At 37.0% G+C, this 16,744-nt stretch overlaps 1 long non-coding RNA gene across 2 annotated transcripts in view; it reads left to right on the top strand.

The window, feature by feature from the left end:
* Window positions 1-1,351: 1,351 nt before the first annotated feature.
* The window catches only part of LOC150049321 (uncharacterized), a 196,010-nt gene continuing 180,617 nt past the window's right edge, over window positions 1,352-16,744 (top strand). The window contains exons 1-3 of one of the 2 annotated variants that reach the window (XR_016538982.1): window positions 1,352-1,497; window positions 3,475-3,662; window positions 6,176-6,244. This is a non-coding gene — a long non-coding RNA (uncharacterized LOC150049321). Of the gene's footprint in view, window positions 1,498-3,474; window positions 3,663-6,175; window positions 6,245-16,744 lie in introns of those variants that run through there. The other variant, XR_016538981.1, reaches the window with a different exon arrangement.

The following is a 16,744-nucleotide window of genomic DNA, read 5'->3' as shown; positions in this document are numbered from 1 at the left end:
GTCTTCGGTAGGGGGTTAGGCCATCAGGGTAGAACTTGTGTAAATAGGATTAATGCTCTTATGGAAGAAGCCTGGCCCTTTTTAACAGCTAAGGGCCAACCAGAAGGTACCAACAGAAAGTGGACCGTTTATCAGATACAGAATTTACCCACATTTTCATCTTGGAATTGCTAGAATCTAGGATTATGAGAAATTATTTTCTACTGTTCATGAATCTCTGCAACCCCAGTCTACAATTCTATATTTTGAGATCATTTCCCAAATAGATTAAGACAAAAGCACTTTCCAGAGATAGGAATCATCCAGAAAGTTATAAACCAGATACAGATTTCTTTGTTTTATTAATTTCAGGCCTCTCAATTTTCTTCTTCTTAAGGTAACCTTACCCCTTTGTAGAGCTCTAAAGTGTATCATGCTCTTTCCCTGGTCTTTACTGACCTTTGATCACTATTAGCATTTGTTTCCTCATCAGAGATTGGCAAAGGTTTGAACAAGTAGGGAGAAAAAGGCACTGACCTGCTTCTGAAAGTCAGCCATTCAAATCAACACCACGTATGCCAGAGTTTTCCAGCTTTGCTGTAGGCACAGCTTTGACCTGGTTGGCCCCTCCTAACCTCTGCCATGTCTGGAGTTCCCCTTTCTAAAGGAATGGGAAGGATCTCAGGCCTTTTCCTGGGTTTTTGGTTTATGAAGTGTGGTTCTTTAGCTCAGCACTCCCAGACAGCAGATAATGGGCTCCTGGCATGCCTGCCTTCTGCTCTTGTGTTTTGGCTTCAGTTCTGTTCCTGCCTTGAACTGAAGTGGAGTTCAGAGCACTCATTTTACTAAGGCAGGAGGAGATGAATGGACCACACTTTATTTCTGTTCACATTGTCTCATTTCTTTATAATAATCCACAGCAAATTTAATTTAATTTTGTCCTTGTGCCCTCAGTCTCAAGGTGTGTTTTTTTTATCCTTTTCCTAAGACTTTTCAAATTCAATTCATCCTTCAAAGTTATTGTCATCTTGACTTCAAAAGAATTTTAAAAAAATCCTTGCCATAAACACTGACTCATTTTCTCTTCTTATACTTTTATTCAGTGAGACACATTTGTGTTTTTGATTCCATTAATATTAATTTAGAATTACGCTGATCAATATTATCTTATTTGCAGAATTCTAATGACTGCCTTTGACTTAGACATCCAAATGTTTTTATCCTAATATGAATAGTCTAAATCTAAGCCATAATCATAACTCTCAATCTAGATTATGAAGTAGTAAGTAGGGTCCCATCTAATTTTTTGGAATCTGATTCTCAATCAGATTTTGCTTTGACAGCCACTGATAATCTTTTCCTCCAGTTGTAGATTGTCTGTGGATTCTTCCTTATCACTGAGATGAATGCTGCTGCTGCTTCTGCCTCTCTTATCTAGAGAAGAACAAGTTACCACCAAGACCTGCAGACCAAATGAAGCCTACTTCTTGTGGTTTATGAAATCTATCAACTAAGAAGGTAATTGACATTTTTCAATGTCTGCAAAAAGTTTGAAGAAGAGCAGTGTTTTTGTGAAACATGAAAGTTAAATGAAATTCAACTGTTGATGTCTTAAAAAAATAAAGCTTTCTTAAAATAGGGCGTTGTGGTTGAGTGTAGAGTGTTCATGTAGCAAACACAAAGGTCTGGTTTGGATCCCTACTACTACCCACAAAGAAATGAAAAACAAAATAAGCCATAGTCATTCATTCACCTATTATTTTAATGGCCAATCACACACAATTGACTTGAATATGGTGACAGAGGGAAGTTAACTAGAAAAGCCTAAAATAATTTGAATTGTGGGCCTTTTAGAAGAAGGTTTATTGACTCCTGGTTTAGAGGCAAAGACCATTTGTTCACTGTTTTTTACAGAGGCTATTTCACCCTGGACCTTAATAATATGAATAGTCAGATATGATTAGAAAGATGACACTGGAATTGGGTTCTTCTGCTTTCTTTATTGGCTCTGTGAGTTCTTTTCTCCTTTTTACTTGACCCTCTCCTGCTCTGGAATATCTCACCAATTTGTCTCCCTGTCGACGACTGCAGCTCATTTTCACCTCAAACAGTGTCTCTGAGTCTTACTAGTATTTTCAGGGCCCATTTACCTCTAATGAGGAAATCTAGTGGCAGCTGCTAATATAATTACATTTCACATTTTGCTGTACATTTTCAAAACCTTTAGACAAAAGCATGGTCTCATAAATATCAGCTGCTCTGCTCTAATTTTTGAAATGTATTAAAATAGTTGAGAATCAATATGCCTGAGAACTAGAGTGGAAAGATAAAATGTATTTATCATAGTTTCCAAGACCTATCAAGAATTCTCCAGGGTGGAAGGTGACCTAATAAGATTGTTCAGTTCCCTAGCGGCCCACAGCTCTTGCTCAATGTTTTGTGGATGCAGTCGTGGCCCCTAAAGTGAGAACTACTGGTGGTAACAGGCCACAGATTTTACTGAGTTGTATTGCACTGTCCAAGTTTGGGACAGTTTCTCAGAACAATGTGAGAAAATAAATGCTGGCTTCTACCATGAAACAGAGTTGTCAAAATCATTGCCATGACATGATGCTAAATGCAGAAAGTTATTCTGGAGTGCATTCAAAATGACTTCTCATGACAATGCACTCATGTGAACTCACATAGGTAGACAGAGGGCTTCTTTTCAGGCCTTCTTTGTTAAATAGCACAGTACCAAAGACAATTAGCTGTACTGAACTGCAAAAGCAATCGTTACTTTATCTCTGAGAAGATTCCACTCTTCCTATTTTCCCACCTCACTACTAATTTAAGATAACTTCATGGCCTTTAAGCAGGAGAAAAGAATTTGTATGTAAATGAGGGAAAGGACAAAAATTGGCAATTAAAATCCATTGGCTTCAAGAAAGCTTCACATTTGATTTCAAAGCCATGGATTCATGAAAGTGTTTAAGAATATCTGGCAAATTTTTCTCTATTAAATTATTGTATTTTGAGAATAATAATGTGATTTTTATTCTAGAGTGAAATGAACTCTGCAACAGCTTTGTAATTAAAAAAAAAACAAGGTGAAAAAGTATTTGAAAAACTTTTACTGTCTTTCCCAAAGCATTATACTGAAATAACAACAGGGAACAGAGGCATTTCTGTCAATTTACTCTCTGATGTTTTCATATGATGAATATGTGCACGAAGCATAAATTTGTATGTGTATGCATGAATTTGTATATGTACATAGTTAGCATTTAATTGAATTTTATTCTAACTATTACAAAAAAGCATGATATGATCTACATCACATAGCAAGATATTTTAGAGCTTTCTAACAAATGGATGGGACAGTTCATGTTTACCATTTGAAGATAGTCTTCTAGGATCTGTATCTCTGAGAGACCATACTGAAGACTAACAGCTCAATGCTGAAGAACAGGTCTGCTCTCCAAAGGTCACTACTATCCTAATTTCTTTTCTTAGGGAGAAAACAAGTAGATGAATGACAAGAACACGAGAAATGGCCAGAGATTTGGAGGCACTTTATACTGCTGGTGCATATTTTGGTTTTGGTGTGAAAGAATTCAAAGAAATGCCTCAATATTGACTTACCAAAGGAAAGCAAAAGATTTGGAAACCTTCTTGAGTGTGACTAAGCAGTGCATGGCATGGTAAGTCGAGGCAAAAGGGAAACAGAATTTAATTCTTCGGACTACTTTTTGAAGTGTTTCTATTGTTAGTTATCTTAGACCTTGATTCCAGGCCAAATTATCTCTTGCATTTTGTTATTGGAGATAAAAGAAAGACTTCTGAGTTTGTTCCCTGAAGTTCTTTACACTCATACCTCTGAGGATAGAAGATGGTTGTTTTCCTTGAAATCATTTTTCTTTATTCAGTACATTGCCTCAATTTTGTATCTCTTTTAGACTTTTCAGCTTTTTAGAAGGGTTGGTTATGTAATCATTTTCTATTGAGTTTTTTTGACTTCTGACACAGACGTGGTGATTATAATGTTATCTTATTCCTCAGAATATGGCTGTGAATCTCAAGAGTAGTTATTTGCTAAATAAGATTTTAGCAAAGTTAAAGAGTATGGCACATTATTTGGAGTTATGAAAGATATCATTTAATAACTTCCTAGTCTCAGGGCAGTAGAAGTTGAGTAGGGATTCTAAAACTGTGTGTGTGTGTGTGTGTGTGTGTGTGTGTGTGTGTGTGTGTGTATGAATTCGTATACTCACACAAATGTATACACTATGGTCAGGCAGAATAATAGCCTTTTGAAGATTTCTTTTTTTTTCTATTTTCAATTTTATTGTCATGTTGATTTACAGAGGGGTTATAGTTATAGATGTAAAGTAATGAGTATATTTCTTGTTGAATCTTGCTGCTCCTCCATTATTTTTCTCCCACTTTCCCTCCCCTCCAACTCCCCTTCCCCCCAAGTTGTAAAGTTCATTTCCAACAGGCTGTCTTGTGAGTATGGCTGCTGCATTGGCTGCTGCATTGGTTCGCCCTTTGTCCTTCTCTTCTGCAAATCAGACAAACGTATACAAGGCATTCCATGTGTTAAGATATCCATCCTCTAAGATTTGGAACACGAGGGGAAAGTTGCCTCACATGAAAAGAGAATTTTGAAAGTGCAGTTAAGATTGCGTGGGACCATGAAAATGAATCCTATGTACTGACAACTTTTCTTTTGAGTATGAGAGGGGGGTTTAAAGTGATGGACTTTGTAAGATAGTAATATATATATGTATATATATATGCTTTTGTAAATTAAATGACAAAATAGACCATTTAGAACATAAAAAATTAAAGTTAAATATTGTCACATCTTCCTTCCTTTCTCTCTCCCTTCCTGCCTGCCTGCCTGCCTGCCTCCCTCCCTCCCTCCCTCCATCCTTCCCTCCCTCCCTCTCTCCCTCCTTCCCTCCCTCCTTCCTTCCCTCCCTCCTTCCTTCCCTCCCTCTTTCTCTGTCTCTGTCTCACTTTCTCTCTCTCTCTCTTTCTCCTTTTATTGTGAGTTGTGGGGCTTGAACTCTGGGCCTGGGCATTGCCCCTGAGCTCTTCAGGCTACAGTCCTACCCCCTGAGCCACAGCGCCACTTCTGGTTTTCTGGTGGTTAACTGAAGATAAGAGTCTCATGGACTTTAGTGCTGGGCTGGCTTTGAACTGCGATCCTCAGATATCAGCCTCCTGACTAGCTAGGATTACAGGCACGAGCCACTGCACTTGGCTAAATATTGTCTTTTAAGTATTTTTCAGCATGCGGGTTAATGACTTATTCATTTCCTTGTTAAAGGAGTTATACCAACCTATAGAGAATTAGGAACTGAAATATGGAAAGTTTAGAAATTAAAACTTTAACAGCTGAGTTTTCAATGTCAAATTTGACATTAAAGACAAAGGCATTGTCTGGGACTCTAAGATGAAAGTACGTGATTTCACCATTAACTGAATGTAGAGTTATGTGACGGCCCTCTCTGTTACACAAAGCTCTTTTTACAGGAAAATTGCATGCAATCTAACAAGGAGGATAGTAAGTACTATGGGTTAAAATTAGGCATCAATATAAACAATATTTTGAGATACCCTTGAGAACTAGAGTAGTATGAAAATGTGGTATTTATGACAAAATGACAGACACCCCCATGCATCCTTTTTAAAAAAATGAACAAAATTCCAAATTTTCACGAGATTAAAAAGTTATCATTTTTTTCACAATGCATGGTCACAGATTGTCTAAATTCTATCCAGAGGTGCTCATTTCAAAATCACTACAATTGAAACAGAAGAATGAGTGATTTTATAAAATTTATCTTCCTTCTTTTTATTCTAGTTATGAAGTAAATGATTTTTTGCTTATGAACATAACTCACAATAAGGCATACAGAGCACATGGGGGTATATGATAGTTCCTGAGGTTGGATCTTTGAGTGGATGTGATGGAGGTATCAGAATTTCCTTTCTCTTCATTTCTTTTTATTTTAAATCTCTAATTTCTTCCTTACCATGTACCATTATTTTTCTCTTTATTGTAGCAATAATGAATAGAGGGGTTACAGTTACATCGGTGGGGTAATGGATATATTACTTCTCGAATCTTGATACCCCTTCTCATGTTTTTGTCCCACTTTCCCTCCCTCCACCCCTTCCCAATCATCTTTATTTTTTCTTAAAGAGTTTCTTCAGGGAATCAGATAAGAAAAAAAGAATGCATTGACAATGAGAAATTAAAATGAGAGGTCGAGTAAGTATTTAGATTATATCATTTGTGCGATTGTTACTTGTTAATATTTTGTTAAGTATCGAATGTATATCTCTCCCTTAGTCCATTCTTATGTTCAATTCTTACCCATCTCCATGTGATTAAATTATTTTTCCAGTTGGTTGTCTACAACTCTTAATTGTAGAATGTTCTTTATACACTTAATTTTGTATCCACTAGTACAAAGAATGCAGAGGTCAGCATTTAAAATTAAGAGAAACAAACCCATTTCCCACAATGCCTTGTAGAGTTAACATAACTCATTTTTCATTAACTACATCTCTGTTTTTAAATATAAAAATAGTGCTGTTATTTAACTTGCTGTCACAAAGACAAATTGAGCTGGTTGACTCGGTAGTAAAATAGACCTCTGTTCAAATGTAGTCAGTAAAAAGTCCAGCTAAGTTGGCATTTTTCAGGGTTTGCATTAAAGCAAGAGAAATGATAACTTGCTGAAGAGCAAACCAAGCAAAACAGACATCCAAGTTCAAGAGAAAATGTCTGGAAATGAGGGCTGAGCTTGTTTCAAAATGACAAGTGAAATTGCACCTGGCCTCTGCTGTGACTACAACAACCTTGCATCTTTTGGTTAGCCATGTGGGAAAAAGGTGGCTCTCATGAGGATTTTAGGAAGATTTCAAGATGTGTCATGGCAGGAGAAAATATAGAATAAATCAATAGTGAGATGTTGCTGGCTATAATGGAAGTTGTTGATCCATAACAGAGACTTAGGACTAATTTTCAGTATAAAAATGCATCAGAAAGAGCTGACTGAAACTGTTAGAAAACTGAAGTGAAGAATATCTTACCCCATCCAAAAACTGAAGGGCAGAAGTAATCTTCATTATAGTGTGACCATCTCATTGAACTGTAAGTGATTTTTTTGATGTAATCTTACATTTCATAAGTTTGGTATTTCTTACCTCTCTCACTGTCCACCCACATTTCTGCAATCACATGTATATGTGTTTTCTGATATGTGAGATACAGAGTGTGTGTAAAGGAAATAGATATTTATGCATATGGCTTATAAGTTACTCAGGGCTAGATAATGGACTAAGTTTAGAGGTCTTTTAGATTGACTTACTAGAGTCCATGGAAAGCTAAACACAGAACTGTTTGTAATTCTACAGGTTGAATTCTCATTCAAACGTGCAGAATTCAAAATGTCTCTTAGCATTCACAAATTCTGCCACTGACCTTATCACAGTGATTCAGTACTTGCAAGGACTCCTGGAATTTTACCAGCTGCAGAGAAGGCTCTGGTGATTGCAGGGCTAATGGTACAATGTGTCCCACTAAGTTCAGGTTTTAGATAGCATCATGCAAAACATCTGTAGATGGGAGTCCTGAGTTGGGGAGGTAAAGTGAGTATGATCAGGAATTAGAATATGGAGGAAGAATCCAGTATTTATTGGTTGATTAAAGGAAAGGAGCAACAGCATTCATAGAAAAATGCCAAGATGCCTGTGTTGAATTGTCTAACTGGGTCCCCTTTGTCATTTTGTAGACATTTTAGACATTACCTCAGTCTTTTGGATGGGAGGCTGACGACTTTAATCATACTATTAAACAGTGACTCCTAGGCAGATAGGAAGCGAACATCTACCATAGGCACTTACAGATACCACGATAAATTCAACGTTTCCCACCCCCAGGAATCTGATATGAAGACGAAGATGAAATCAGACAATTTCCTCTTGCTGAAGACCACAAGAGTCTGGCTGCAGGCCTGCTTTTCAAAGACAGGAATGAACATTTCCTGAATTTTGACTATGTATCCAAGTGCTGTGCTAGAGGCCCTTACATTCATTATATCATACTTAATCCTTGAAAGAATCCAATAACGTGGTTGAGTTCCCAAAGCATATCTGCCAGTAGCCACTTCGCTCTGCATAGATTTTTCAAGCAGACTTGAGGTTGAATCTTACTTCACTGTGTGCTAAATGGATCTTGGTCAAATCACTTAACCTCCCTGAGTACCAGGCTCCCTGGTAGATTAAATTAGTCATAATTAATAATGTCTACTTCCAAGGTAATAATTAAATGAAATAAAGTAATTTAAAATATTGAACATATTGTTAGAACACCATAAGTGTTTCTTCCCTTATATTCTTAGGGGATTGTCAGTGTTTCAAATATGGTTTCTTAGGGATAAAGCTCCCATGGTATATGTGTCATTGGTAGCTTAGAAAGAACCCAGAGGAAATAAAAGCTTATGATCAATGGTCAGGCCTTGCCTTCTCCCACAAGTGTTGACCCCAGGGACAAGAATTCCTGCTACATTGGGCATGAGATGATTTAACTGCTCTGCTCTCGGTTCTTGTTAGCAGAGGGGTATTTAATGGTTTTACATGGGTAGTCTCAGGGTTCTATAGCTACTGTAATTTTATTTATTCTTCTTTTTATTGCCAGTCCTGGGCTTGAGCTCAGAGCCTGAGCCCTGTCCTTGGACTTTCTCAAGGCTAGAGCTCTACCACTTGAGCCTCAGCACCACTTCCAGCTTTTTTCTATGTATGTGGTACCAAGGAATTGAACCTGGGTCTTTGTGCATGTTAGGCAAACACTCTACCACTAGGTCAAACTCCTGGCCCCAGCTACTGTAATTTTAAAAAGTTTAATTTTCTTTCATTTTTGACAGCAAGAAGAAGGCTAATTTCAGCAGTGGAACAGGTAATAAGAAGAGCTCTGAAAACATATTTTTAAAACAGAAAAGAATGAGAAAAGAATGTCCTGAATTATTCCAAGGAGGCTTCTGACTTTCCTGGGAGAGTTAGGAATAATTAACATCAGACCACACTAGATGTTAGAATTTATTAAATACCACTATGTGCGTAACAGTATAATTTTATAAAAATTATACTTATTTTGGTTACGATTGCTGTTGTTCTTTTGTTCATTGTATTTTTGTCTGATACATCTGGATCTTTTGTCTGCAACTTTTGGTAGCTTCAAATAATAGGCTGTTCCTTTTGTTTATTATTTCAATACCTATAACTGACTTCTTTCAGCACCACATGGCATAAACTGGAATACCATCTTTCTTATCCTTTTTTGTGCATTTTTCCTGTTATCAGTACTTTTGTTTTTCTCATTTTTAAAGCATCCTCAGATGTAAAAGGATACAATAGGAGGATACTTGGATAGGTAGTCAGAGACACAGTTTTGAAGAAAAGGCCAAGATTATTTACAAAAAAATGACTTCACTCTGTATTAGTAAGCTTTTCATAATGTGACAAAAGTGCATGAGATAATCAATGTGTGAGAGGAAAAGTTTTTTAATATATTTTTTATTGTAATTAATAGAAGGATTACATTATATTCACCAGATAGAAGATGCATTATTTCACATACATTGATATCCTTTCTCATGTCTTGGTCCCCATTTCCCTTTCCCCCACCCCCAGCCCTCATCTTGTTTTCGCCCCTTCCCTATCCAATTTCAAATAACCAAATATGCATTTATCCTATATATCAGATAACAAAGTGAAATACTATAACAATATGAGATAACCATATTATATGTCCTTATGTATCAAGGTTTTGCCCTATTGCAAATCTCTGCTAGGAGAGCCCAAGGTTTCTATTGATTATGACAAATGAAGGAAACCATTGAGCCTAAGTTCCTTTGAGTCTGGCTTACTTCACTTAATATGATTTTTTCTAAGTCTTTCCATTTCCTTAGAAATGGGGCGATGCCATTCTTTTTGGCAGCAGCATAGAATTCCATTGTGTATAAATACCACATCTTATTGATCCACTCATCAACTTAGGGACATCTGGGTTGGTTCCATATCTTTGCTATGGTAAATGGTGCTGCAATGAACTTCGTTGTGCTAGTGGACTTAGTATGTCCTTGTTTCTGGACAATTGGGTAAATGCCAAGTAGTGGAATTACTGGGTCATAGGGGAGCTCTATGTTTAGTCTTTGGAGGCACTGCCATACTGTTTTCCATAGTGGCTGAATGAGTTTGCACTCCCACCAACAGTGTAGTAGTGATCCCTCCTGGCCACATCCCCTCCAGCATCTGTTGTTATTAGATTTTTTGATCCTGGCCATTCTAACTGGAGTGAGGTGGAATCTTAGAGTTGTTTTGATTTGCATTTCTTTTATGGCCAGAGATGTTGAGCATTTCTTCATGTGTCTATAGGCCATTTTTGTTTCTTCTTCAGAGAAGACTCTCTTTAAGTCTTTGGCCCATCTTTTAATGGGATGGTTGTTACTTTGGAGATTAGTTTTGGAGTGATTCAATTTTTTGAGTTGTTGATATATTTTAGATTTGAGGCCTTTGTCCATTGTATGGTTAGTGAAGATTTTCTCCCATTCTGTAGGCTTCCTATTTAATTTACTAGCTATGTCCTTTGCCCTACAGAAGCTCTGCAGTTTAATGCAGTCCCACTTATCCAGACATTCTCTGATATGTTGTGTTTCTTGATCCTCTTCGAGAAAGTTTCAATCTGTGCCAAGGAGGCCTAGTGTGTCTTCTATTCCTTCTTGTAAAGTTTTCAGTGTGTCAGCTTTTACCTCCAGGTCTTTGATCCATTTGGAGCTAATTCTAGTACAGGGTGACAGAGAAGGATACAACTTTAGTTTTCTGCAGGTGCTTAACCAGTTTGGCCAGCACCACTTGTTAAAGAGGCTGTCTTTCTTCAATTCTATTTTTTGTCAAAGATTAGGTGGCCATAGGTCTGTGGTTTAATATCTGGGTCCTCAGTTCTATTCCATTGGTCTTCAGGCCTGTTCTTGTGCCAGTACCAAGCTGTTTTGATTATTATAGCTCTGTAATAGAGTCTAAAGTTTGGAATTGAAATTCCTCCTGTGCTGTTCTTTCTGCTAAGAAGTGATTTTGCTATATTATTCCATATGAAATTTTGGATTGCCTCTTCTATTTCTTTAAAGAATGACACTGGGATATTGATGGGTATTGCGTTGAATTTGTAGATAGCCCTTGGCAAGGTTGTCATTTTCACGATGTTAATTCTTCCAATCCAGGAACCTGGGAGGTTTTTCCATTTCCTCAGTTCTGCTTTAATTTCCTTTTTCAGGGTTTTAAAGTTTTCATCAAAAAGGTCCTTTACATTCTTAGTTAAGATAATTGAGAGGAAAAGTTTTATGTTGGCTTATGGTTCCAGCAGTTCCAGCAGGTTGCTTTAGGCCTGTGGGATGGACTGGGGTACAAGAACCTTCTGTAAGGGCATATGCCCAATGCTCTAGCTTCTTTTCACTAGGTCTTACATCCTAAGATTTTTACCATCATCTCAGGATTGTCTCAGGCTGGGGACTCAGCCATTTACACACAATACCTTGAGGGGCATTTTAGATCTAAACTCTAGCATTCAGGATTGTCTACTTCAAAAATGTTAATCTTTAGTGTATGCATGTAAGACTGCTTAGAGCGTTTCTTTAATACGAAATGCCTGCAACAAAACCCTAGAAGTTCTCATTCTGTATCTTTGAGGTAGACATGGATAGTTCACCATATACAGTTGTGTTGGAAGTGGGCCTCAGCGGACTGCACACATCTACCTTGCCTTGGTCATGAAGAACACTTCTCCATTTGGTTTAGAGGCAAGAGGATGCCGTTCCAAATGTGAGCCTTAAGTCACCAAAATCTAGTGGAACGCTCAGTTTATCTACCTACCAGCAAAAGCCATATGGCTCAAAATTGTTGGAAATAATTGGAACCTAATAGATGAAACCTAGAAAATAAATTCACTGTGATGGATAATTCTGACCATTCCTTACAGATTCACATCACAGATTTATGAAAAGCACTAAGGTGTAAGGTTGTCACACAGTCACTGTGACAAAACACCTGAGGAAGATCAACTTAAAGAAGAAAAGATTCATTTTGGCTCATGGTTTCTGCAGTGTTTGTCTACTGTCAGTTTGGTGATGGAAAGCTAGGACCCATCTTCTAGTTCCAACAACCTCCCAATAATGCCACTAACTCACTGTTCTTCAGTGAATTAATTCATTGATTATGTTAGAGTACACAGGATCCAGTCGCTTCACAAAGCCCCATTCTGAACATTACATGAAGGACTAAGCCTTGAATATAGGACTTGTTTTTGTAGCACAGCTTGTCTAACCTGTAACAACTCTGTGTAAGCCATAAAAAGAGTTCATTTAGTCTTTGTTGATGGTGCTACAAATAAATAATCCCCACACCTGTTAGGTTTACTGAACACACACACACACACACACACACACACACACACACACACACACACACACACACACACACAGAGGCTACTCGACTATAACTATTACCACCTGAGTGATGTTCCTTTGTTTACTGCTTCTCTGGAGCCCTTGGAAAATGGCACCCACAGTCAGGGCTGCTGGGTCAGCTCTGGCTTTTTGCAGATTTCTGAACTGAGTTTTGCAGTTCCAGACGTGTGCGGTGGATATGCAAGCCTCACCAAGAGATTAAAAAAGGAAAGTAAAAAAAAGAAGGAAAAACACAAAGTAAAAATGCACAGGATCTGTGACTACAGAGCTGAGGCAGAGCCCTCAGAACCCGGGATACATTTCCGTAAGTTTTTGTTTTCTCTTTCTCCACATGTAGAAGCTTAAGATTCACTAATTCTTGATTTCAGCCACACCCTGTGTGCTTATATTGCAACTGGAGTGCTTATGTAAGCTAGGCCTGGTATCTCCTGCTGTTCGGAGATGGATAGCCCAAAATGGACCCCTGATTCTGTGGTTCAGTGGCATCAGTGATTGGGTCCTCAATTTCCCCAACATGTCTTTCTCCTTTGAGGTTTTGGCTTAGGCAGTGGCTGAGTGTGTGAGAGCAGCCGGAGCTGCTTGAGGAGTTTCGTACAGTGTTATGTAGCTGTCTTTATTCTTCCTCAGTCTATAAAATCCGTGGAATTGAGTTAAAAAGGCTGATTTCTATGGAAGAATAAAGAAAATGAAATAACAGGCTAAGGTCATAAATCTAAATTATTTAAATCCCATCTCTTTTTGCCTGATTATATGACCTTCTGCATGCTAGTGAGCCCTTTAAATATAGTTGGAAATAGTATGCGTTATTCAAAACAAGATAAAACAGTAATAGACAAAAATCTGAAATAAGAATGAAAGGAAATATATTTTTAAAGTAACCCCAGTTTCCATTCAACCTTGATAAGTAACCTGAATTCCTTCTCCTTTCCTTTTCCTTTTTCTTCCCCTTCCCCTTCTTCCTCCTGTTCCTCCTCCTCTCCCTCCTCCTGTTCCTCCTCCTCCCCCCCTCCTCCCCCTCCTCCTCCCCCTCCCCCTCCTCCTCCTCCTCCCCCTCCTCTTCCTCCCCCTCCTCTTCCTCCTCCTCCTCCTCCTCCTCCTCCTCCTCCTCCTCCTCCTCCTCCTCCTCCTCCTCCTCCTCCTCCTCCTCCTTCTTCTTCTTCTTCTTCTTCTTCTTCTTCTTCTTCTTCTTCTTGTTTGCCAGTCCTGGGGCCTTAGCACTGTTCTTGGGCTTTCTCTTGAGCCACAGTCCCAATTCCATCTTTTTCTATGTATGTGGTACCAAGGAATGGAACCTGAATCTTTGTGCATGCAAAGACTCTACCACTAGGTCAACCTCCTCGCCCCTAATATATCCTTTTAATCTTGTAACTAGAAACATTTTTGCTTAAACTTTGTTTTTGAGTACAAAGAAATTCTGAAAAAAAACGGGGCATTTTTCTTGAATTGTATTGTTAGTTCTTATTAGCATTGATTTTTATTCTTGCATAAAGTAGCATCTCTTAATGTGTAAATGGAAAGCTACTTCCCAAAGAACATTCTCTATTTTGGGACTTGGTCTTTGTTCAGTATTGTCTCAGAGAGGAGTTGGAAGCCTCAGGGTTAACATAGTAAGTGTCCAGATTTTGAAGGCAATTTCTTTTTGTGTGCATGAATGTTGGTATTTTCAGCCTGCATGTCCCCTCTTAAGACCATCGAAGGAAGTTTATTAGGATACAATCCAAGAATATAAACCCAAATGACTGTTCCAGACCTCTTTAAATGACCATTTGAAAGAAGCATCTATGAAAATATTGCATCTCAGGAAAATCATTGGCATCGCTTCATCAGCTTGATTTGTGTTGTCTTTCAGTTGAATTTCAAGGCAGAAAAGCAATGTACTTTTGGTTATTAGCTGTGCTCTTTGAAACTACCTCTCCCCCCATGCTGCATTGGAATGAGATATCTCTGTTTTTATGGAGGCTGTACCAGGAGAGAGACATATGAAATTGGCTTCTTTATTTCATTTGACGCCATCTATTACATTATTTAATGTGCCCTATATAAATCCTCATATGAGGCATCCTTTTGGAACTTGCTTCCAGATTGAAAAAAAAGAAAAGAAAAAATTGCTTATCTCCTCTGAGGAACTCATTGCTTAACATCTTTCTAATTATTGAAATCAACTATGACTTACCCGCTTAAGTTCTATTTCCATTATTTCAAAATACAATTGTAATTTATTAACCTTTTTAAACTTTTAGTTTGTGTGATCGTGTGTGTGTGTGTGTGTGTGTGTGTGTGTGTGTGTGTGTGTGTATGTACTATTCCTGGAGCTTGCACTCAGATCCTGGCATTGTCATTGAGCTTTGGTGCTGAAAGCTAGCACTCTGCCACTTGAGCCACAGCTCCATTTCATTGCTTTTTGGTGGCTAATTGGAGATTAGAGTCTTCAGGACTTTACTTCCCTGGCTGGATTAGAACCTTGATCCTCAGATCTCAGCCTACTGAGTAGGTAGGATTACAAGTATGACTCTTTGACACCAATTATTTTAGATTACATTGAATAGGGATATGAATGAATGTATTAAACAAATTTTAAAAGTTCTGTTTAGTTAACTAAATAAACTACCTAGAGGCATGTTCAATTTGTCAAGTTATGAAAACAGTCAAAAGTTCTTATTATAACACAGAAATAACATTCTTGATTTATGTTTCTTTTGTAGTGATCACAGAAATTATATATATCTATATATAATATATATACACATATATTTTATATATAGCATGATATATATACATATTTGATATATATATAATATATCACATACATATTTAAAATAAGACACGACTTCCCATTTGAAAATTGTTATTTTTGAATAATACATATTTAAATATGACTATATTGTGATAAATTTTGTATGTATCTTCATTCTGTATTGTACATAATAGTACATCTTGGCTAAACAGTATGTTTTTCTTTATCCATTGTAATTTTGTTCTTATATTTAGTTATATCAAAAGTCAGGCTTTTATTTACACTAAGTGCATATTCATGGCAAAAAAAATGATTCATTGATTTACTGATTTTCAAAAACATATCTCCAATGCATTCATTTTTTAGACTGCTTGTGCCCTTTACAAAACAATAATAAATTGTATCTAATCTGTGTTTTTCTGATAGGACATTTTCTTCTTTTTCATAATCAGCTGTATTTTGTAAGCATTTTGAAAGCAGTAATTACTTTGGTCTCTCAGTTCTTTTACTTCTGTAATACTCTACCTTTCTTTGAAAAGAACACCAAAGGGCACAGAATATCTTTCTAAATTGGATGGTGGAACAGCTAGTTATCATTGCCTTATTGTTGAAATAGCATTGAAGAGAACCATTTTCTGGATAAAATAATTTGAGTAACAATATGTTTGTGATATAGAGGAGTGAAATTTTCCATAGTTAAACTTATCTTTTATACAAAATAATAATTGTTATTTTTCAAATCTGTTGATGAAATGCATACTTTGTTGAAAGAGATTTGCTGGATTGAAGGTTACATTTAATTTTATTGTGAAGGGAAATTGTAAGCAGTGCAGACTTAGTAATATCTGCTTCACAGAAGTACCTAGACTTTATGTTAGTGGTAATGTAAGTTTATTCTGGCATAAGTTAATTTTCTTTTAGTCTATAGCAACTTCATGGATTTTTTTTGTGTGGAAGCTTGAAGGCCCTATGTATGAATCCAAGAAGTAGCATGTGTCATGTCTGTTATTATGATAGGCTACTTCTAAACAAAATTATTAGCATAAATAGAACAGTGATATTCTTCTTTCCTGCCTGTTTTTCCCAATCTTCCCTTCTTTCTTATAAAATGAAAGCCTCTGGGTTATTTTTACATTTTCCCTCCGATGTTCAGTTCCAGTTAACTTACTGTCCACTTTATTTTTCTTTTTTAAACAGTTTTCTTTAAAAAATTGTCCTGGGATTATGTGTGTCTGTGTTTGTACAAGCAACACAGAACAAGGCAATTTATTTCTGCCAATTAGTCATTAAGCTCTATTGATCTTTCCTTAGTAAAGGCATGGCCAAAGTCAAGTTTATAGTCTAGATTTCTAAAATAATTAATAATCTAGAAAGGACTCCAAGTCCCTGTTATTTACTTTTTGTACAAAAACTGCTGCAAACTGTCATAAACTGTTTTGAAATGTAGATAAGGAGTAGAAGTGTTTGCAGTGCTTGTGTGTGATTCCAAAAATTGGTGGAAAAGATGATTAAG

Source organism: Megascapheus bottae, chromosome 20, assembly GCF_031878675.1.
Source record: "Megascapheus bottae isolate mThoBot1 chromosome 20, mThoBot2.hap1, whole genome shotgun sequence".
In the NCBI taxonomy this organism is placed as follows: domain Eukaryota; kingdom Metazoa; phylum Chordata; class Mammalia; order Rodentia; family Geomyidae; genus Megascapheus; species Megascapheus bottae.
This window is presented reverse-complemented; position numbering and strand designations above follow the sequence as displayed.